General features: G+C 37.0%; 1 protein-coding gene and 1 non-coding gene across 5 annotated transcripts in view; both read right to left on the bottom strand.

Moving 5' to 3' along the window:
• Spats2 (spermatogenesis associated serine rich 2) overlaps positions 1 to 25,025 on the bottom strand; it is a 108,389-nt gene that overhangs the window by 49,099 nt on the left and 34,265 nt on the right. For 2 of the 4 annotated variants that reach the window (XM_077798595.1, XM_077798596.1), the window contains exon 2: positions 14,928 to 15,011. The exons of 1 other annotated variant lie outside the window; for it this stretch is intronic. The gene's annotated coding sequence lies outside the window, so the exon portion shown is untranslated. Of the gene's footprint in view, positions 1 to 4,403; positions 4,485 to 14,927; positions 15,012 to 25,025 lie in introns of all 4 variants that reach the window. One more of the 4 variants, XM_077798597.1, reaches the window with a different exon arrangement.
• LOC113195522 (U6 spliceosomal RNA) lies at positions 12,117 to 12,220 on the bottom strand. Its single transcript, XR_003302413.1, has one exon. It is a non-coding gene; the product is annotated as a U6 spliceosomal RNA (small nuclear RNA).

A 25,025-nucleotide genomic window follows, 5' to 3' on the forward strand; every position in this document is an offset into this window, starting at 1 on the left:
CCCTCCTGCCTCAGCCTCCCAAGTTGCTGGGATTACACACACACCACCACCACATCCAGCCATTCAACCTTTTTGGGGAGTACTAGGGACTGAACTCAGAGGCACTTAACCACTGAAACACATCTCCAGCCTTATTTTGTGTTTTATTTAAGACAGGGTCTCATTGAGTTGCTTAGGCCCTTGCTTTTGCTAAGGTTGGCTTTGAACTTGCGATCCTCCTGGCTCAGTATCCTGAGCTGCTGGGATTACAGGCGTGCACCATGGCACTCAGTCAGCCATTAACTCTTTAAAGAAAAGAAATTCTGGTCTGGGGCTGTAGCTCAGTGGCAGAGCACTTGCCTAGTGTGTGTGAGGCACTGGGTTCTATCCGTAGCACCACATACAAAACTAAATAAATAAAGACATGCTATCCATCTACAACTACTAATTTAAAAAAAAGAAAAGAAAAGAAATTCTATGTACGTTACAAGATAGATAAATTTAAAGGACATTATAATAAGTGAAATAAGCCATTCACAGAAAAACAAATGCTCTAAGATTCTACTTACATGAGATTTGACTAACCCAGTCAAATTCATAAAAACAAAAAGTAGAATCAAATGGTAGTGGCTGGGGGTTGACAGGAAAGGGAGAATTATTGCTTAATGGGTATCCAGTTTCAGTTTTGCAAGATAAAAGAACTCTGGACATGAAAGGTGGTGACAGCTGCACAACAATATAACTGTGCATCAATACAACTGAACTATACATCTAAAAATAGTTAAGACGGCAAAATAAAATTTTTTAAATAGATAGTCTTATTATGTCTCATTCAGCCTGGTCCGAAACTCCTAGGCTCAGATGATCCTCCTGCTTCAACCTCCTGAGTATCTGGGACCATAGGTGAATGCTACCACATTTGGCCTAGATGGTAAATTTATATCATGTGTATTTAACCACAATTTTTAAATTTCCTAATCATCTTAAAATTAATCAAAGAACCAAATGTAAAAGCTAAAACTATATAAAATGCTTAGAAAAAAAGGGGGGGAGGAACAAATCTTTATAACCATTGATGAAGCAATAGATCATTAGATATGCCTAAAATACAAGCAACAAAAGAAAAATAGATTAATTGGATTTCATCAAAATTAAAACCCTTTAGCTGGGCACAGTGACACACACCTAATAATCCCAGTGGCTCAGAAGGCTGAGACAGGAGGATCAAGAGTTCAAAGCCAGCCTCAGCCAATGGCAAGGCACTAAGCAACTCAGTGAGACCCTGTCTCTAAATAAAATACAAAATAGGGCTAGGGATGTGGCTCAGTGGCCAAGTGCCCCTGAGTTCAATCCCTGGTACTCACCACCACCACCCCAAAATTAAAAACTTCTGGGCATCAAAGGACAGCATCAAGAAGGTAAAAAGAGGCTGGGTGTGGAGGTACACACCTGTAATCTCAGCAGCTCAGGAGGCTGAGGCAGGAGGATTGTGAGTTTAAAGCCAGCCTTAGCAATTTAGTGAAGTCCTAAACAACTCAGCAAGACCCTGTCACTAAATAAAATATATAAAAGGTGAGGGGATGTGGCTTAGTGGTTAAGCAACCCTGGTTTCAATCCCTGGTACAAAGGAAAAAAAAGCCAACAGAATAGAGGGAGAAAAATATACGCAAATCATACATTAGATAAGGAACTTGTATCCAGAATATATAGAATATACAAAATACTCTTAGGATTCAAGATTAAAAAGACAAATAGAGAAATGTAGCTCAGTGGTAGTGTTTGCATGAGGCCCTGGGTTCAATCCCCATATCACCAAAACATAAATATAACAAATAAAATGAAAAAGACAAATCACCCAATTTTAAAGTGGGTAGTGATATGATTAGACAGTGAAAATGTATAAATGGCCAATAGATACTTGAAAAGATGCTTGATATATTAGTCATTAGGGAAATGCAAATCAAAACCAAAATAGGATACCACTTTAAACCTACAAGGATAGCTATAATTTTAATTCTATAAATAAGCAACAAAAAATAACAAGTTATATTTAGTCAAAGTTGTCCTTACTAGGGGCTGGGGATGTGGCTCAAGTGGTAGCTCGCTTGCCTGGCATGCGTGCGGCCTGGGTTCGATCCTCAGCACCACATACCAACAAAGATGTTGTGTCCGCCAAGAACTAAAAAATAAATATTAAAAAAAAATTCTCTAAAAAAAAAGTTGTCCTTACTAAATAAAATATATAAAAGGTCAGGGGATGTGGCTTAAATAGTCACAAATTAAGTGACTATTATGCATATTTTTTCCAAATTTCAGTAATAAACACCCAACAGCCAAAGTAATCGTGAAAAAGAATGAAGGTAGAGGCCTCACATTTCCTAATTTCAAAACATATTATAAAACCATAGTTATCAAAACTGGTATTTATGGTATTAGCATAAATATAGATATCTAGACCAATGAAACAAAATAAAAAGCTTGGAAATAAATCGTTGTAAACATGGCCAAAAGATATTCAACAGGGTACCAACACCATTTAATGGGGAAAGAATCATCTCTTCAACACAAATAGTTCCAAGAAAACTGAACATATGCCTGAACTTGGACTCTACTCTAATCTATATATAAAAATTAATCTGAGGGCTGAGGTTGTAGCTCCGTAGTAGAACTCTTGCCTAGCATGTGTGAGGCCCTGGGTTTGATCCTTAGCACCACATAGAAAATAAATAAATTAAATAATAAATAAATAAAATAAAGATATTGTGTCCATCTACAATTAAAAAGAAATTAACTTGAGCTGGGATGGTGGACCATGCCTATAATCCCAGCAATTCAAGAAGTTGAGACAATGGATTGCAAGTTCAAGGCCAGCCTCAGCAATTTAGTAAGGCCCTAAGCAACTTAGTAAGACCCTATCGCAAAATAAAATATAAAAAAAAGGCTGGGGATGTATCTCAGTAGTCAAGCACCCCTGGGTTCAATCCCTAGCACAAAAACAACAACAACAAAAAGCAATTTTTAATTAATTAATTAAAATATAAATATAAAAAATGTGGCATTTATACACAATGAATATTACTCAGCACTAAAAAGAACAAAATCATGGCATTTGCAGGTAAATGGATGGCGTTGGAGAAGATAATACTTAAGTAAAGTTAGCCAATCCCAAAAAAACAAATGATATAAGGGGGTGACTCAAGTGGGGTAGGGAGGGAGAGCATGGGAGGATTAGATTAATTCTAGATAGGGAAGATAAGTAGGAGGGAAAGGAAGGGGAAGGGGATTAGCAAGGATGGTGGAATGTGATGGTCATCATTATAAAAAATACATGTATGAAGGCTTGAATTTGGTGCCAACATACCTTATATACAAACAGAGATATGAAAAATTGTAGTATAGGGGCTGGGGTTGTAGCTTGGAGGTAGAGCGCTCGCCTACCATGTGTGAGACACTAGGTTCGATCCTCAGCACCATATAAAAATAAAGATTAAAAAAATTGTGGTATATGTATTAAGAATTATAATGCAAAAAAAAGAGTACATGTATAATGGCATAAATTGGTGTGAACATACTTTATATACAAAGATAGGAAAAATTCTGCTCTATATGTGTAATAAGGCTTGTAATGCATTCCACTGTTGGCGTGTATTTATAAATAAATAAATAAATTTGAAAAATTCAAAATTAACAAAATTAAGCTATGAATTAATTAATTAAAATATAAATTAACATAGAGAACTGTGATGTAGTTCAGTAGTAAAACCCTTGCCCAGCATGCCTGAGGCCTTGGGCTCCTTTCCCAGTACTACAAAATGATGGCGATAACGATGATGATGATGATGGTAGACCAAACAGCCAAATATAAGACCTAAAACTGTAAAACTCCTAGAAGAAAATATAAGGGGAAAATCTCATGAAATTGGATTTGGCAATGATTTCTTGGATATGATACTAAAAGCACATGCAAACAAAGCAAAAATAGATAAAATGGAACTACTTCAAACTTAAAAACTATGTGTGTCAAAGGAAAAACTACAATGAAAAGACAATTAATTGAAGAAAATACTTGCAAATCATGTATCTGATAAAAGGTTAATATCCCCATTATATAAAGTACTCTTAAAACTCAACAACTACAACAAACCCCCAAGAAACCCATTTTAAAGTAGGTAAAGGACTTAAATAGATATTTCTCCAGAGAAGATATACTGATGACCAACAAGCATATAAAAAATACTCAATACCATAGTCATCAAAAGAATGCAAATTAAACCCACAATGAGATATCAGTTAACACCCATTAGAATAGCTGCTACAAGAAGGGGTGCTGGAGGTGTGGCTCAATGATAGAACACCTGCCTAGCATGTAGAAGGCCCTGGGACTGATACTCAGCACAAGAAAGAAAGAAAGAAAATTAATTAACCATGGGTAGGAATTGATGGTGTAGCTCAGTGGTAGAGTGCATGCTTGGAATGCACAAGGTCCTGGGTTCAATCACCAGCACCTAAAAGAAAATAAGTGTGGGTGAAAATGTGGAAAATTTTAAAACGTGCGTTGTTGGGAATGTAAAAATGGTAGAACTACAGAACAGTGGTTAAGAATTAAATGGGATGCTATTTAGTGGGTGTAGGGTTTGGAATATTTTCAAGAAATTAAAAATAGAACTATCCTATGATCCAGCAATTCCACCTCTGGGTATACATATAGAAGAAATGAAAGCAGAATATCAAAAAGATATTTGCTCACATGGGTTCACTGTAGCATTATTCACAATAGCCAAGAGGTAGAAGCAACTCAATGTCCATCAATGGACAAATGAAGAAACAAAATGTGGCATTTGCATACACTGGAATATTTTTCAGTCTTTAAAAAGAAATCCTGTCACATGCTATATCATGGATGAAATTTGAAGACATTAAGATAAGTGAAATGGGCTAGGGCTGGGTTCAGTGGTAACACACTTGCCTGGCATGTGTGAGGCACTGGGTTCAATTCTCAGCACCACGTATAAATAAATAAAATAAAGGTCTATCAACAACTAAAAAAAATCTTTAAAAAAACAAGATTATTAAAAAAATAAGTGAAATAAGTCAGCAACAAAAAAACAAATATTGCATGATTTTTCTTACATTAGGTATGTAAAATAGTAAAACTCATAAAAAATAGAAAACAGAATGACTGATACCAGGGGTAGAGGTTAAGAATTAAATGGGATGCTATTTAGTGGGTGTAGGGTTTCAGTTTTGCAAGATAAAAACAGTGAAGATCTGTGGCACAACCATGTGAATCTATTAAAAACCCTACTGAACTATATATTTTAAAATGATTAAGATGATAAACTTAGTATTATGAAGTTCTACCACAATTAGAAAAATTTAAAAAGTACTTAAAATATTTCCAAGAATATGTAGATTTGAAGGGGAATAAAAGAAAAAGGGATGAGAAATGTTAAATATGGATGAATTGGTATAAATCCATCATCACTAGTGGAAAATCAAACCAAAGCACATACTCTGATGAGGATTAGTACATCATATTATAGACTCAGTGCAACTGAATGAATAAGTGATAGTTCTGGAGGGAAACTACCTAGGTTTCCACTCCAGTTCCACCATTTCCTGGCAACTGACTTAAAGCAAGATACCTAGCTCCTATGTCTCAGTTTCTTCATCTATAAAATGCAACTGGTGCTAGCATCTTCCTCACAGGGTTATTACATGATTAAATGAGTTCATACAGATGTAGCACATAGAACAATGTGTGACACATATTGACAATCACTCAATAAACACTGGCTGATATTAACTGTAATTAAAGATTATTCTATAAAACTAAAAGGTTCCAGAATTACAAAAAATAATACTACCAAGACCATGTGTTACTAGGAATACTTCATTAATTACAAGTACTATCAGAGCTTTAGAATGCCAATTCCATTTATTTAGATGATATACTATCATCTAAATCAAAATGCCCTGAAGTACTCTAAGGACAAAGAAGGTATAATTTTCCAGCATTGGAGTGCATGAACTTTTCACATTGGCAAGTATAAGGACCTGACACACTAACAAAGACCTAACTGGGTTGTACACAAAGGTATTTCTGGTTATTTTAAATTTAAAATAGAGATGGTTACAAAATCTACCTATCAACAGAATCAGAGGACAAGGGAGAATAAAGAGGGTAGAAAATGAAAGCAAAATAAATCTTCATTTTCCAAAAAATGTCTAAAATTGAAAAGATTAAGATATCAGTATAATCATTTTATTCAGAAATATGAAAGCTAATATCAAAAGAAACACTATGTGACCCATAGAAACTAGATAGAATAGGAAGTTGGGGAGGTAGGGCAGGAGGCAAGATCTGCCCCCCTACCTTTAAGTTGTAGATGGACATAATACCTTTATTTATTTATTTTTATGTGATGCTGAGGATTGAACCCAGTGCCTCACATGTGCCAGGCAAGTGCTCTACCACTAAGCTACAACCCCAAATCCAAAAAGGACTGCTTTTTATTGATATTATAAGCCCTGAAATACTAGTTGATTTTTTAAAAAATTTTTTTAAAAATATTTATTTATTTATTTATTTTAGTTTTCGGCGGACACAACATCTTTGTTTGTATGTGGTGCTGAGGATCGAACCCAGGCCACACGCATGCCAGGCGAGCGCGCTACCACTTGAGCCACATCCGCAGCCCTAGTTGATTTTTTTTAATTCCTTTTTTAAAAAAATATTATAGCCGGGTACAGTGATGTACACCTATAATTCCAGCAACTTAGGAGACTGAAGCAGGAGGAACTCAAGTTTCAGGTTAACTTAGGCAACTTAGCAAGAATCTATCTCAAAATAAAAGATAAAAAGGGCTGAGAATGTAGTTCAGTGGTAGAGTGCTCCTGGGTTCAGTTCCCAGAATAGCAAAAATATTAAATCTAACCTATTTTATGCAAATTGAGACCACTAAAATACCTTTTACCCCTCTTCAGAATGGCAAACATCCAAAATGATGATCATATACATTAGTAGTAAGGCTACAGAAAAAGATCCTCTCATATCTAAGCAAGAATGTAAAATTAAAAAAAAAATTTTTTTTATATGAAGGGTTTCATTGTATTGTCCAGGCTGGTCTCAAACTTTAGGAGTCCTGTGATTCTCTTGTCTCAGCCCCCTGAGTAGCTGGGACAACAGGTACACATGACCCTGCACCTAATAAGAATGTAAATTTGTGCAATACATGTGGGACAACTAGAATGAAGTTATCAAAATTAAAAATGTATATATTGCTAAGCATAGTGGTGCATGTCTATAATCCCACAGGCTAGGAAGGCTGAGGCAAGAGGATGGAGAGTTCAAAACCATCCTCAGCAACTTAGGAAGGCCCTAAGCAACTCAGCAAGACCCTTCTCAAAATAAAACATTAAAAGGGCTGGGGATGTAGCTTGGTGGTTAAACACCCCTCATTTCAGCCCCCAATACTTAAAAAAAAAGTATATATTAATTGACTCAGTAAGGCAATTTTTAGGAATTTACCTTACAAGCATATTTGCAAATGAGTGAACAAATCTATGTAATATTATTTATAAGAGCAAAAGATAATAACTGTCCATCAATAGAACACTAGTTTAATAAGTTATAATTTATCTAAACAATGAGACTGTCACAGTATGGATCTGCAATATACCCCCAAAGGCCCATGTATTCAAGGCTTGGTCCTCGGCCTTACACTACTGGGAGATGGAATATTTAAGAAGTGGGGCCTAGTGGAAGGAAGTCAGATTATTAGGGGGTATGCCCTTGAGGGTTATATTGGGTCCTGGCCACTTTCTGTCTCTCTGGTTCTCAGCTACCATGAGGTGAGCAGCTTTCCTCTGCCACATGTTACTACAATTCTGTATTGTGCCACCAAGTGTCTCAAAAGCAATGAAGCCAACTGAATATGAGCTGCAACTGTGAGCAAAAATAAATCTTCCCTTTTTATACACTGATTGTCTCAGGTTTCTGTCATAGTAACGGAAAGCTAACACAGATAATATGTAAATATTTTTAAAAAGAGAAGTTCTTTAAATATTGAAATAGTAAGATAATATTGTTAAATGAACATAATAAAGGAAAAAAATGTTTTTGCATTGGCCTGCACATACATAAATATTAGAAGGAATCAAAAACTAGTATAGTACTGATTTTGGGGGGAATGGAAACTGAAAGAATAGGAAACTAGAAGAAGAAGGACTTTGAGTCAATCTCTTTAGATTTTGACATTGGACCTGCCTCAGCCTCCTGAATTAGGTGCACCACCAAGCATGGCTTAACACCTTTTTAAAAAAGATCCTTGCCTAGTAAATTAAATCGAAACTGAAAGCTCTCATTTTAACTTAAATAATAATCATTTCAAATCAGAAATTCAATCAATGGGTCCAAGAAATGTGTCAATAAGAACTAATAAACACTAACATACTACAACTGCATTATTAACTGAAAAAAAAAAAAAAACGGGAAGTTCCAAATAAGAGTATTTTTTTTCTTTCTCTCTGTGTGTGGGGATGGGGGGGACTGATCACAGGAATGCTCTACTACTGAGTTACATCTCTGGTCCTTTTTATTTTTTGAGACAGGGTCTTACTAAGTTGGAGGCCTCAAACTTCCAATCCTCCAGCCTCAGGCTCCTGAGTAGCTAGGATTACAGGTATATGGCACCATACCTGGCTTATTTTCTCATTTTGGTTGTGCGAAATTTGCCAGGAGTTCCAATTCCATAATATCAATTTGCTAATAAATATCATTCTCATTAGATTTATAGAGGAAAAAGGAGAAGGACCCAAATTAAAGCATTAATATATTCTAAAAAGGAATTAGAACCAAAAAAGGTAATTTCCCAAAGTTAAAAGGGCAAATGTGAGTCCTTTCTATAAGTCTGCTTTTTCAAGGGCACTATTTTTCTACTCTAATCTAAAAACTCTCCCATAATATAAGACCTGATTACCATAAATATTATTTTGGGGAATGAAGTTTCCATTTAGAAAAACTAATAAATTCTTTCTCTTTTTTAAAAACTCCAAGTTAGAACAATAAAGAATTGGAAACTGTAACAACATAGAATTTCTAGAAATCTAAAATACATTCTAAGTAGAAAACCAGAAACCACATAATACTACTCTTCTCTTCTGCTATTAAAAGACACAAGCTCCTCATCTTGCTTAGCATTAGTCAGCAGCAGCAGCTGTATGTGTGGGAGCAGGGAGAGCTGAAATGGAGCAGAGTGGGAATAGTGGGAATATATATCTGTTTGTCTCCTCCTACTTCACAGCTAGAGAGAGAGAGAGAGAGAGAGAGAGAGAGAGAGAGAGAGTGTGTGTGTGTGTGTGTGTGTGTGTGTGTGTGTATCTCAGGTGGCTGTAACCCAAGTGGAACAAGACAAATCATCCTCAGCTCTATTATTTTTCAGTAACTGATTTAAACAATGCCCATCATTGCATCCCCATCCACTATATACGTGTATAAATGCCATTCCTCCTGTCTTCCCTAAGCCCAAATGAGCAAGCCCCTTAAGGGAATCAAGGCAGTTACTATGCAAAAAATAAAAAATAAGAGTAACTTTATTTACTGACTCTTATTCCATGCACACAGAAAAAGCACCTCCTAATTCCTCTGTTAATTTAAAAAATTAACTTATCAAATAATAAATATTTAATGTGAATCTACTATGTGCCAATATATGTACTTTACAAATTACAAAAGATAGAATATTAATCAGGCCTTTTTAAAAAATGAAGAAATTCTGACACATGCTATAACAGAGATGAACATTAGGGATATTATACTAAGTGAAATAAATCAGTCACAAAGAGACAAATACTGTATAACTTTACAAATGTAAGGCACCTAGACAGAAAATAGAATGGTAGCTGTCACAGGAGGGAAATGGAAGATATAGTTTAATGTGTGCAAATTCAGTTTGGGAGTATGAAAAAAGTTGTAGAGATTGAAAGTGGTGGTGGTTGCATAACAATGTAAATGTGCTTAATGCTACTGAACTGTACACTTACAAATGGTGGGCTGGAGATAAAGCTCCATGGTAAGAGTGCTTGTTCTGGGTTTCACCATCATCACCAGGAGGCAAAAAAAAATAGAGTGGTGAATTTCATGTTATGTGTATTCTACCACCCCCACCACCACAACAACAAAACTGTTAATAAAATTTTGAAAATTTAGTCAGGGGTAGTGGTGCACACCTTTAATCCCAGTGACTAGGGAGGCTGAGACAGGAGGCTCACGTGTTCAAGGCCATCCTGGACAACTTAGTGAGACCCTGTCTCAAAATAAAAATTATTTTAAAAGGCAGGTGGTATAACTCAGTGATTGAGCACCCCTGGGTTAAATCCCCAGTGCAACACACACACAAAACTAAGAAAGAAATAGGTGATTTCTTGACCAGCTAGAAATAATAATCAAGGAAGAAAAACAAAAAATCTAAATAGACCTATTTCTCCAAAAGAAATTAGGGTCACAGTTTAAAATAAAATTTCTAATAATGAAAAGGAACTCATTTCTTATCTACTGCTGATAGGAATGTAAACTAAAACAACCTCTTTGAAATACAGTGTTACTTTGTAAAACACAATGCTTACTAATCCTATAACCCACAGGATTTATATTTATATTCCTAAATACCAAGAGAAATTTTTGGTCATAGTACACCAGAAAACAGGTAGTATTCAAAACAGTAAGAAAGTAAAAACAGGAGCTGGGGATGTGGCTCAAGTGTTAGCATGCTCACCTAGCATGCATGAGTCACTGGGTTTCTCAGCACCACATAAAATAAAATAAAATAAAATAAAATAAAACAACTAAAAAATAAATATTAAAAAAAAGAAAGTAAAAACAACCCAAATGTCATCAACAAAACAATGAATAGATGATGATAAAGTATTAGTAAGACTCTGTCTTAAAATAAAAAGGGCTAGGAATATAGCTCAGTAGTAGAGCACCTCTGGGTTTAATCCCTAATACCCCTGTCCAGCCCCTAATCCCCCACAAAAAAAGAATATGCTAGCCAGGCTAGGTGGCATGTGCTAATGGTCCAACTACTCAGGAAGTAGTACTCTTTTTTAAAAAAGATCTTGCATTTTACTTATATATATTACATATCAAATAAAGTTTATGAAAAAAGAACCTAAAGGTATCCTTTTACCTCTTACTATTCTGGAAGCTAAGGCAGGAGAGGTCACTTAAGTTCAGTAGTTCAAGGCCAGCCTGAACAATATAGCAAGACCCCACCTAAAACAACAAAAGAATATGCCTCTGGGACCATATGAATTACTCTCATTGACCAAAATGGCAGCATGTTTACCACATTCCAGCATGTGTGGTTAATGTAACAGAGGCCTGAGAAGAAAATGACTGCTGAACCACCACATGGGGCTTTAAGAACACAGGTCTGAGTATCATTAAACTAGAAAAATAATGGAACAGGTCCTCTTGATATAAAAAAAGGAAAAAAAATGCTTTTGTTACTAAATATGCCTTGAGAATAAATTTTCTCTAAAACATACATTTAAAATTTCTTCCCAGAATCTGACACAAACCATGGGTTTCTCAAAAATACAACAAAATGCATTCTATATTCAAGCATCTGTTTATACTGGAGTATGACAGTTTCTTACAAGATATCTTTAAAAGCATAAGAAAGCTCTTAACTGATAAGTACTATAAGAAAGCTTTTCATTTCAATCATTATTCAACTAATATTCACTGAATATTTTCAACATTTACAACTTGTGAGAGCTTGGGTAGGAGGGTACTCTTTCAGTTTCAAGGAAGAATTATAGTTTATCTGGAAGCAGAGGTTTAATATGAGAGCAGGTGGTGAAAGAGTATGAAGTATGACAATAAAGGAAATCAAAGAAATGGGTATTAGCTAGAGTGCTAGTAAGACTAAACAAAAGTGTCCCTCCCCCCCAAAATGGGAAGACTTCATAAAAAATATCAAACATACTACAGATAAGGCAGAAGCAAGACAGAAAATGTATTCACAGATAAAATGAATCTCATATTCAATGTCAATCTTTTTTTTGCATTTTTTCACATTTTTTATTGCTACATTATAGTTGTATATGGTGGGATTGTTACATACTCATACAAAAACACAGAATGCTTCACTAATTTGCATATCATCCTTGTGCAAGGGCCATGTTAATCTTCTCTGTATCATTCCAATTTTAGGATATGTGCTGCCAAAGATGCCATAATCTTTGTAATGCCTGATATATGCCAGGAAACTGTACTAAGCATTTCCACATATATTATCATATCTAACTCTCACAACAGCCCTGTGAGATAAGATAAACATACTTCAGAAACAAAGAATGAAAAGAGAATCAAGCCAGGCATGATGGAGTGCACCTGTAACTCCAGCAACTTAGGAGGCTGAAGCAAGAGCATCTCAAGTTGGAGGCCAGCCTCAGCAACTTAATGAAACCTTGTCTCAAAAATTTTTAAAAAAGGGCTGGGGTTATCACTCAGTGGTAAAAGGCCCCTGGATTCAATCCCCAGTACCAAAAAAAAAGAAAAAGAGAAATAAAAATCATACCAAATGACATTGTTTCAGTAATAGAAAAAGGAAGAGAAAAGAGCAAGGTGGCTTTGAAAAGAGCTTTATAGGAGATAAGAAACTAGCATTTATTGTCTACAATGCACCAGGCAACCTAATATCCTTTAGGAATGTGATTCTATGAAGTACTTACTATTCATTGATATGGTTTACGTGGGTAGCTCAGGAGGCTGAGGTAGGAGGATTTCAAGTTTGAAATTGCCAGCTTTGGCAACTTATCTTCAAAATAAAAAATAAAAAGGGCTGGGGATGAAGCTCAGTGGTAGAGTGCTCTGGGTTCGATCCCCATACTCCCGCTGCCCAAAAAAAGAAGGTTGAGGTTGTGGGAATTTTCCAAGATCAAACAGCTAATAATTGGTGAGGTAGTGATTCAAGCCTAGGTCTATGAGACTACAAATTTTATTCCTTTCCACTATATCACACTGCCTCTTTAACATCAAGAATAAAAAGATTGGGCTGGGATTGTGGCTCAACGGTAGAGCGCTCACCTAGCACGTGCGGGGCCCTGGGTTTGATCCTCAGCACCACATAAAATAAATAAGTGAAATAAAGACTGTGTCCAACTACAACTAAAAAATAAATATTTAAAAAAACAAAAAAAGAATATGGGGCTGGGGATGTGGCTCAAGTGGTAGCGCGCTCGCCTGGCATGCGTGCGGCCCGGGTTTGATCCTCAGCACCACATACAAACAAAGATGTTGTGTCCGCCAAGAACTAAAAAATAAATATTAAAAAAAAAATTAAAAAAAGAATAAAAAGATCATGAAGGTCCAGTTAAAAGTATTAAAATGAAATAAGTAATGCCAACTTAGTGCCTTCTCTGAATTCAACCACCCAGGTAAAAAGCATTTACCATTGGGGAGTTACTAAAGTTGCAAGAAATTAATTTGTATATTTAAGAACTAAGAAAGGGCAATTATTCAAATAATAATTGAATATCTTTACTAACTAAATATCTGCAAAATATTACACACTGGATGGTCTAGTAAGACTTTCTACCTAGCCATTTGAAGATATAGTTTGGGTATCTGTAAACAGTCCAAAATTCAACACTAATCTAAGGAAATATTTAATGTTAATCAAAGTATCAGAAAATATCCACCCAAGAATAACTCTTAATTTTCAAAACTGACTATATTTACTAAGAGTAAAAGGCCTCAAAAAAACACTCACTGAATTAAAACTTTTTAAAAATCAGGATACCCATTTATATTTTGTACTTTTATAATAAAGGGTAAATACATCATGAAAAAATATAAAATGGAGCAGAAAGATCACTGGGCACTGTCTCATGAACAGAAGCTTTAACATTTCAGAAATGCCTAGAATCTTTTGTCTGAACTACTTTTGTTAACTACAACCACCAATAAAATAGATGGTATATTTTCATATTAGACAAGATCTACATTTGACAAACATTTTTTCTAATCTAAGATTGAAAGGGTAAAAGAAACTGAAGTTAAAATGTAAAGGACCAGGTATTGTAGAATTTCTAAGCTGCAAAGCCAGAGTTAAAATGTAAAGGACCAGGTATTGTTAAGTTTCTAAACTACACTCAAAGCCTGAAATTCCTGTAGCTGTTAAGATGATTCCCGGGACTGCCCATTAGATATGTGTAGGAATTCCCCCTGACCACTTAGTTGCTTAACAACTTGGGCCCAGTGCAGCTCAGCACGTAGGCACCTCAGGGCCTAAACCAATCAGTTTGAATATATACCCCGCTTTAGGACTGACCTATCACCCCCGCCCGACCTGTTCCCGCCAATGAATGTACAAATCCTGTTTGAGAGTTGTTGTTCGATTTTCCCGTGCCTCATGATGATTTGCTCTGATGTATGCAAAGCCCCCGCCCTCCCCCAAAAGTGTATTTAAGCACTGCTTAACCCCTGCTCGGGGCTCTTGGCCGCTCTCCCTTCTTGAGTGAGCACGGAGCCCCAGCGCGCTGGATCTGCAATAAACCCCCTTTTGCTGTTGCATGAGTCGGTCTCTTGGTGGTCTCTTCCTCCGTCGTTCGCCTGTCCCTTACAAGATTCCTACCAGTCCACATCTGTATAATAATGAAAATATTAAAATACATTTGCTGTTTTTAAAATAATAGCCGTTTTCTATTGGTATATGTCAAATGAAAGGACAGAATGATGTTTTTTAACAAATTTGATTAAAATATGTATACACAGAGCTGGGGCTAGGGCTCAGCAGCAGAGCGATCGCCCTGGGTTCGATCCTCAGCACCACATATAAATAAGTAAATAAAATAAAGGTATTTTTAAAAAATGTACACACAATTTAAAGAATCCCAAACCAGGGGCTGGCGTTGTGGCTCAGCAGTACAGTGCTCACCTAGCACGTTCGAGGCACTGGCTTCGATCCTCAGCACCACATAAAAATAAATAAATAAAGTAAAGGCATTGTGTCCAACCAGAACTTAAAAAAGAAAGAAAAGAATCCCAAATCAGCTATTAATACATGAACCAACTATCAAATCAACAACATATTTTAAATTCATTAATACAGAAAGGAAAGGGTAAAATCAATGCTCAGACCTCTGGCTTTCTAAGGCCCAAATTAAAAATATCCTTAATACCACTAATCTCCATGGAATTACTGGCTTCAGAAAGCAGCTTTTTACTTCAAGCAGGATCAAACTAATCCCCTGACACTCCTAGGAAAGTAGTAAAATCAAGTTGTTCCAAAAATCTTTACACTTGGCATTCGTTCAGATCCTTCTAACTCACCCTCAGGCTTGTAAAATGTCAGGAAAATATTGCTCTAGCAAGTAATTATTTTATCCAAAAATGAACAGAGCAATTTAGATAGAAATAATTTATATCCATGCCATTCATAAATCCATTCTACTATACTTCTTAAAATTAATGTATAATACATGCAACATATCATGCATTAAATATCCTATCCTAAAAGATAAATTTTCATGTAGCTGAAGTAAGTAATACCAACAGATTTTAAAACTATGAGAAGTTCTTCCCACTCTACTAGGCCTTCCAAACCACTCAGGAACATTTCTGGTGGTAATGTGTCAAATGGAGAGGGAAAAAAGAATGGAGATAAAAACAAATCAACTGAATATTATGGAAGGCTTATCCCAAAACTTCCAAATTGCAAATGAGTTTAACAAACTGTAATAAGAAGTCTTCACCATTTTAAGTATTTCAAAATAGGTATGTGTTGTCTTCCTTTCTGACTCTTCTAATGGTCCTCATACCACCAAAAAGTAGCAGGTGTTTGTTTAGGATTCTATCAAAGCTTTCTCAAAATATTTTTCAAATATCAAATAAAAAATAACTGAGTCAGGGCTGGGGTTGTGGCTCAGTGGTAAAGTGTTTGCCTAGCATGTATGAGGCCCTGGGTTCAATTCTCAGCACAGCATATAAATAAATAAAATAAAGATCCATCAATAGTTAAAAAGTACATTTAAAAAAAAAAACTGAGTCACTTAAAATAAAAAAGTTAAGGACAGGTGTGGTGGTGCACACCTGTAATCCCAATAGCTCAGAGGGCTGAGGCAGAAAGATGTCAAGTTCAAAGTAAACCCCAGCAACTTAGGGAGGCCCTAAGCAACTTATGAGACCCTATCTCTAAGTATTTTTTTAAAAGGGCTAGGGATGTGGCTCAGTGATTAAGCACCCCTGGGTTCAATCTCTGGTATAAAAAAAAATTAAATAGGATTTTCTCTCTACCCCAAATTTAACAATGTATAGATCTGAATACTACCAAGAAAAACAAAAGGGGAAAATGATTAAATATAGGTGATTCTTCTTCCCAGTAGACAGGCAGCGACTAACAGCAACTTTCTAGTCACTAAGCTATCATCTTTTTCACAGTTCACAGAGAATTTGGGTTGAACTTCTCATGATGTTCAAATACAGAAACAAGGATAAAGAAGAAAAAGAAAATGGAGTAGAAAGAATACAAAACACAAAAGCCTCATAAAATACCCCAACTTTTCTGAGTATCTTCAGATCCCATATAAGGCAACAGAGCAGTTCCAGAGACCATTTCTTAATGCTATTCAAAGTTTCCTATAAGACATTTGACTAGCTGCTCTATAGTACCCAGATTTGAAATTAGTTACATCACCTATTCCTTTTTCAAAATTTCCCTTAGGAGTATCCATACAGGAATTAAGAAAGCTAGCTAACGTGATTCAGCTGGAAAGTGTGAATCACAAGCAAGACATGTACTCTTCTGGTCTTGCAAAGATGTTACTTACTGGATTCAAGCAAATCTCTAAATGGTAGATTTTTTTTTTTTTTAAACAAAGTTTCAGTGATTGTTTTGTTTGTTTCTTTCTTTCTGGTACTTGGGAAGGACTAAACCCAGGGCCTCACACATACTAGATAAGCACTCTACCAATGAGCTACATCTGCAGCCCTTTTTAAAATTTTTATTTAAAGATAAAATAAAGTTGCCCAAGTTGGCCTCAAACTTGGGATCATCCTTCCTCAGGATGATAAATAACATACTGATCTGTCTCTTTGTTTGTGGTTGTTTTGTTTTCTTTTTTAAGATAGAAAGAACTGGGGTATTGGAATGTGCCATGGTGATCAGTTGTTTCTTTTTGTTTCCTCTCTTGGGATAGAAGGACTACTGTGCCTGCTCTCATACAAAAGGAAAAAGAATAGCAGTTCAAAGCTTCCAGGTTCTGTGTCTACTGAAGAGGTACTTGTTATCATGAAGTCTCCTTCCATAACTCTTGAATATTAAAAAGGGGGTAATCTTTTACCTCCCTGCCCAGTGAAAACAGAAGAAAAGTGTTGAGAGCCACAGCCCAGTCAGAATGATGCCTGGCATTTACCAGAGAGAATGGTTGAAAGATGACAACAGCGAACCATTGAGATGATGATTTGAGTTAAGCTGTGATGCTGGATTGATTGAATTGTATATTTGACCTTTACTGTCGGGCAATAGGGAGCTCTTGCTGCCTCGGAACCAGGAACCCGCTACTTTGGAGTTCCTGTGAGTTCTCGTGGGGGTTCGAGAAGATTGGACGAAGCCAGGTGGAGGGAGTGTGTTCCCGTGTGGTGTGTGCAGTGCTGAGGAGAGTTGGAGAATAAAGAGTTGCTGTTTGAATCTATAAGGCTTTGTGGCGGCTCCGTTATTTGTGCCCAGCCAGACTGCGGCAGAAAAGGCCTGACCTATTATATTATAAGGTTCCAAAACCTAATAAGTATATATGTGGGGTATTTTGTGTTTTAAAACATTTGCAAATTCTTTGGTCCTTCTATCAGAAGGTAGAGTCTAATTCTTCTGACAGAAGGGACATTAAGCTACCTTTCCAAGTACGTCATACTCCTGTATATTCTCTCAGGCACCTCTGCAAGGTGCTTTCTCAGGCAACTCTGGAGTTCTGTGTCATCATGTAAGATACCTGTGAGACACATAAGATACTCTGGGAGCAGTAGCTACCAGGTCTTCTCAGCCCAGCCACCAGATATGTGAAGGAATTGTCCTTTGAAATGATGGCTCCAGATCCAGATACCATCTATCTCCAAGTGCATAAGAAACCTGGAGAAATCATTCTAAATGATTCCAGTTCAGCTATCATCTGACTGAACCTCCATGTGGAAACCCTAAGAAAGAACCACCTAGTCCAAGTCCAGCTAAATAGTGAAACCATACAAAGTAAAAGGGAGTTTTTTTGTTTATACCACTAATAGGAAATTATGTGTTTCGGGGCAACAGATAATCAAAACAGATTTTGGCATAGGGAGTGACTGCTGCTCTAACAAAAAAATTAAAATGTTAGCCAGAAATGGTAGCTCATACATGTAATCCCAGTGACTTGGGAAGCTGAGGCAGGAGGATCACAAGTTTAAGGCCAGTCTCAGCAATTTAGCAAGGCCCAAAGCAACTTAGGGACACCCTATCTCAGAATAAAAAATAAAAAGGGATGGGGCTGTGGTTTAGTGGCAGAGCGCTTGCCAAGTATACGTGAGGCACTGGGTTCCACCCTTAGCGCCACATTCAAAAATAAGCAAATAAAATAAAGGAATGCAGTTCATCTACCCTCAGTGGTCCCTGACTAAAGAAAAGATACAAGCAGCCCATGATCTGGTCAAACAACAATTAGCGGAAGGACATATACAACCTTCTGTATCTCCCCATAATACTCCCATTTTTGTCATCAAAAAGAAATCTGGTAAATGGAGATTATTGCAAGATTTAAGAGCCATTAATAATGAGATGGTTATTATGGGACCTGCTCAATCGGGGATTCCTCAATTGTCTGCTCTGCCAAAAACTTGGTATGTTTTAGTTATAGATATTAAAGATTGTTTTTTTTTCAATTCCAATTCATCCTGAGGATAGTCCACGTTTTGCATTTACTATCCCTGCACTGAATCATGAAGGTCCTGATCAGAGATATGAATGGAAAGTACTCCCTCAAGGGATGGCTAACAGCCCAACTAAGTGTCAAATTTATGTTAACAAAGTAATCCAGCCACTTAGAAATCAAAATCCTGAACTACAAATATTTCACTATATGGATGATGTATTATTAGCACACAAAGCTAAAAACACATTGCTAGAATGTTATGCCACACTTACAAATTTATTAAAAAATTATAATCTAGAGATAGCAATAGATGAAGTACAATTATATTTTCCAATTAATTATTTAGGAGTTCTATTATCCTCAACCATGGTCCATGCACCAAAAATTCAAATACGAGTAGATCAACTCAAATCACTTAACGACTTTCAAAAGTTATTAGGAGACATAAATTGGATAAGGCCTTATCTAGGTATACCAACAGGAGAGTTAGGACCTTTATTTGATATCCTAAAAGGTCCATCAGATCCTAATTCACCCCGAATGTTAACACCTGAAGCAAGAAAGGCATTAAAAATCATTGAAACATATATGGAAAATATGCATTTGGATAGAATTGATATAAGTTTGCCTTTATTATTTATTGTACTACCAACAAAAAATATTCCTACAGGAGTATTTTGGCAAGAAGGTCCATTATTATGGATACATTTATCTTATTCTCCTAACACTATTCTTACTAGGTATCCTGAGGCTGTAGGACAATTAATACTCAAAGGAATAAAAGCAGCAAAGGGAGTGTTTGGAATTTCTCCCAATAAAATTATTACTTCATATACTATGAATCAAATTGATGAGTTAGCTAATGAGTTAAATACTTGGGCAATAATCATGTGCAAATCTAATGTTTCATTTGATAATCACTTACCATCTAATCCTTTATTGTCTTTTTGGTCATCGCATTCTGTAATTTTTCCAAAAACGACAAGAAAAACACCTATCATGAATGCTCCAAATATATTCACTGATGGGTCAAATAATGGTACAGCAACAATAGTTACACCTGATCAAACTTTTACATTTTTAGTACCCAAACAATCAGCTCAAAAGGTAGAGCTTAATGCAGTATTACAAGCTTTTGTGATGTTTAAAGATTCTGTATTTAATTTATTTTCTGATAGTCAGTATATAGTTAATGCTATAGTATCCCTTGAAGATGCTGGTAGGATTTCCCCTTCCTCTACTGTTTTCTCTTTGCTTTCCACTATACAAAGTCTAATCTGGGACAGAAAAGATCCATTCTTTATAGGACATATCAGGGCACATACAGGATTGCCTGGAGCCCTTAGTTTGGGCAATGATTTAGCAGATAAAACTACACATGACATACATATTTTCTCTACACTAGAAGAAGCTATAAATTTTCATAAAAGGTTCCATATGTCAATGCTAATACTTTACAAAAGCATTTTAAAATAACTAAGGAACAAGCTAGACAAATAATAAAACAATGTCAAAATTGTGTGACCTTTTTACCACAAGTTAATCTTGGAGTCAATCCTAGAGGATTGATACCTAAACATATTTGGCAGATGGACATCACACACTTGCCAGAATTTGGAAAATTAAAATATTTGCATGTTACAGTTGATACTTCTTCTGGATTTTTGATGGGCTCCCTTCATGCCGGAGAAAAAACTAAAGATGTTATAGCTCATTGCTTACAAAATTTTGCCACTGTGGGCGTTCTAAAACAGTTAAAAACAGATAATGCCCCTGGTTATACTTCTACCTCTTTTAAACAATTTTGCTCATCATTTGGCATTACTCATATAACAGGAATCCCATACAATCCACAGGGACAAGGCATAGTTGAAAGAGCTCATCAAACTATTAAAATGTACTTATTAAAGCAAAAAGACGGAATTGGGAAGGGGTATATATTCCCCAAAGATAAACTTAAAATAACCCTTTTTACTCTAAACTTTTTAAATTTGGATTCATCAGGACTTAGTGCTGCAGAAAGGCATATGTGTCAAAAAAATGTACATAAGCCCAAGGTACTTTGGAAAGATATTCTAACAGGACAATGGAAAGGTTCTGACCCAGTAATTGTCTGGAGTCAGGGGTCTGTTTGTGTGTTTCCACAGGAAGAACAGCAGCCGATTTGGATTCCAGAGAGATTAACCAAGGTCCTGACCCAGTGATTGTCTGGAGTCGGGGGCCTGTTTGTGTGTTTCCACAGGAAGAACAGCAGCCGATTTGGATTCCAGAGAGATTAACCAAAGGACATGACCCAGTGATTGTCTGGAGTCGGGGGCCTGTTTGTGTGTTTCCACAGGAAGAACAGCAGCCGATTTGGATTCCAGAGAGATTAACCAAAGGACATGACCCAGTGATTGTCTGGAGTCAGGGGCCTGTTTGTGTGTTTCCATAGGGAGAACAGCAGCCGATTTGGATTCCAGAGAGATTAACTAAAGCGATTTCTACAGACCAAAAAGAAGATGATTTGGCTCAAATTCATAACAGCTGATATCCAAAACTCCAGTTTGGCTATTCTTACATCTGCAACAGAACCAGGATGCTTTTTTCAATATCTATTTTATTATTGCCCTTTCCCATATCATGAAGTTCTATTTAGTTTTTTGAGCTCATACAGACCTAGATTAATATTTTGCTGATCAGTTCTATTTTTTGACTATACAGTTTTTAAACATTGCAATGGAAATTTCACCTGTAAAAAGTTATAAGGCCTTTACTATTATGTTATGTGTTGTATGTATATTATGTGTGCACACTTGTGTTTTGTGTTATATGTTTGAATGTACGTATGTCCATATATCATATATGATGAGCGCTCATGAAAAAATGGATCCAAATTTTTTTTATTCACGTGATTTAAATGGTTTAATTTAAATTGGGTAAACAACTGTTGAGGATTGTTTTAATATGTGAACAAAAAAAAGGAGGTTAACATATCTGTTTGTTTACTTTCACCTTTCCTTTTCATTATATTTAATAATTCTCAAGATAATGTAAATTGTTAAGAAAATTGTTTTCTTTTAGTGCCTTCTGGAATGTTACACAATTTTTTCTTTAGCCATTATTGCCAGAATTCCTGTCTTCATCCCAGTGCCAGTGAAAACAAAGATAAAACTAATCTACAGCTTCTGCAATAGCCATCACTGAACTGCTTGCAGAACTTGCCTAGACTATGTGTCACTTGTATGCATTGTAAACTCACTTGTATGCATTGTGAACTATCTGTTGGTGCAGCGACTTGTGGTAGTGTTGGGGTATTTTTGCTGATGATGTCATCGGTGGTACAATTTTTCCAACAAGAGCCGTCAATTGGCTTGGTATATCTTCCTCCCTTCTGCTTGTCATGAACGTTCAGCTAAAATTTGGGGGCCAACAAAGGTGAGGCAAAGAACCTCACCCCCCCCCCCGCTGGTACCTCTCCACAGGTGTGGCTATATACTGGACTGGTAGTCAATGACGGGTAAGATCCAATTACAATGGTACCAACCTAAGACAGGAGGCTGACGCCCTGAAGTCAGCTCATCCATGATGGGTAAGGACCATATGTAGTATTGGACAACCTAAGGCAGGCACGGTCCCTAAGCCACATGCTTGTTGTTTAAACAGAGACGGGGAGATGTTGAGAGCCACAGCCAAAGGGGCCCCAGCAAACTTCCAGCTGCCAGCAAACTTCCAGCTGCCGGCTGATGATTGGCTCACAGCGGCCCCAGCAACATCCAGCTGATTGGCTCCTCTGCGGTGATGTTCATTGGGCTGTTTCCCCGCCCGTCAGACTGCCAGCTGATGATTGGCTCACAGCAGCCCCAGCAACAGCTAGCTGACTGGCTCCTCTGCAGTGATGCTCATTGGGCTGTTCCCTGCCCTTTCAGACCACGGAGCTGCTCATTGGGGGACTTCTTTGGTTCTGCCCACGCAACCCAGCCAATCGGCCTCAAGAGCAGGAGGATTGTGGGAGGTGGAAAGGCTGGTGTGGGGGTGAGAGGCTTGTGGGAAGCCGGTGGTGGCAGTTGGGCTCTGAGGGTTTTTTCCTGAGGAGCTGTTTTGTTTGGCGTTTGTAGTTCTAATAATAAAGTTAGTTTCTTTTGACAAGTGGCTCCTGAATTGTGCCCAGCCAGACTGCGGCAATCTACAACTACCAAAAAAAGGTGGGGGGGGGGCTTTTGGACCCCCAAACTTCTATAGGAAGGAAACAGAAAATTATCAAGCTGCCAAACAGAATACATTTTATAGAAAAGTTAATAATTCAAAGAGTGGAACCAAGAGACATGGAGAATCACTTAGGCAGTACAGCTGAGCACTCTGGTAGTATTACAGAACTGGTAATAACATGCATCACTGGATTTCAGAATTGCTGCAGACCAGTGACTACTGTGAGCCTTCGTTTTTCTTTATTTCTAACTAGGAGTGTCTATAAGTAGTTAGCTTATATCTGTCCACTTTTGCTTATTGGGTGGGCTGGGAAGGGGGCAGTGGATAACTTGCATCTTTAGTTCACAGGTCTTCAAAATGAAAGCAATGGTGAATAAGCCATGACCAAGCAGCCTGATCTACACCTGTATCTGATTCAGTCAGCAAGATTCTGGACCTCAAACTAGAGCCTGATGCTGTAATAGAAGATTGGGGGCAGGCAGGGGTGGGGGTGGGGGGCGCACCTTGAAGAAGTGATAAGTGCATTTTGTAAGTGAGAGGAGTGTAAATACTTCATGACCAAAGAACAGACTGAAGAGGCTTTGAAATGACCTTTAACACTTCTCCCACCAAAAGATAGAGTCTAATTCTTCTCCCATTGAATATAGAACAGCCTTAGAGACTTACTTCAAATGAATAAAATACAGAGGAAATGACACTTTGATTCTGACACTAAGTCATAAAAGACTGGCTGTCTTACTCAGAAGGAAGTGTTTTGAAGCTCTAAGCCTCCATGTAAGAAGTATGGTCACCATGAAGTCCTTATGCTGGAAAGACTACATAGAAATAGAGACATCAAGCACTGCAGCTCTTCCAGCTCCTATCTATTTAGACTTTTCTGTTCAAGGGCCAGACAAGTCTAAGTCTAGATGGAAGTCTTAGAGATAACTTTAGGAGGGCTGGGGTTATAGTTCAGTGGCACTGCATTTGCCTGGCACACAAAAGGCTCTTGTTTAGATCTCCAGAATCACACAAAAAAGAGGGAGATAACTTCAGGATCAATCACTATCTGGCTGCATTTTTTTTTTTTTTAAGATAGAGAGAGGAGGGAGAGAGAGAGAGAGAGAGAGAGAGAGATTTTTAATATTTATTTTTTAGTTATCGGCGGACACAACATCTTTGTTTGTATGTGGTGCTGAGGATCGAACCCTGGCCGCATGCATGCCAGGCGAGCGCGCTACCGCTTGAGCCACATCCCCAGCCCTATCTGGCTGCATTTGAATGAGAAAACTTGAGCAAGAACTAAGCCTACTTAACCCCTAGAACCATACGGGTTTTATACCACAAAGTTCTTTTGCTCCTTCATAATAGATAACTGCCAAATACATGCCTGAAATCCCAGTCTAAGACACAGGGAGGTTAAATGTACCCCACCTTCTTTTTCTTTTTTTAGTTTTAGATGAACACAATATCATTATTTATTTTTATATGGTGCTGAGGATTGAACCCAATGCCTCACACGTACAAGGCAGGCACTCTAATGCTGAGCTACAGCTACAGCCCCTTTTTTAAATTTTTATTTATATATTTTTAATTGTATATGATACTGTTTAATTTTTTAATTAATTTTTTCATTTATATGTGAAAGTGGAATGCATTACAATTCATATTATACATATGGAGCACAATTTTTCATATCATACCAATTTGTGTCTTCATACACATCCTTTTTTTTTTTAAAGAGAGAGAGAGAGAGAGAGAGGGAGGGAGGGAGGGAGGGAGGGAGAGAGAATTTTAATATTTTATTTTTTAGTTATCGGCAGACACAACACCTTGTTTGTATGTGGTGCTGAGGATCGAACCCGGGCCGCACGCATGCCAGGCGAGCGCGCTACCGCTTGAGCCATATCCCCAGCCCATACACGTACTTTGGATAATAATGTCCATCACATTCCACCAACATTTCTAACCCC

Source organism: Urocitellus parryii, chromosome 5 (assembly GCF_045843805.1).
Source record: "Urocitellus parryii isolate mUroPar1 chromosome 5, mUroPar1.hap1, whole genome shotgun sequence".
Taxonomy (NCBI): Eukaryota; Metazoa; Chordata; class Mammalia; order Rodentia; family Sciuridae; genus Urocitellus; species Urocitellus parryii.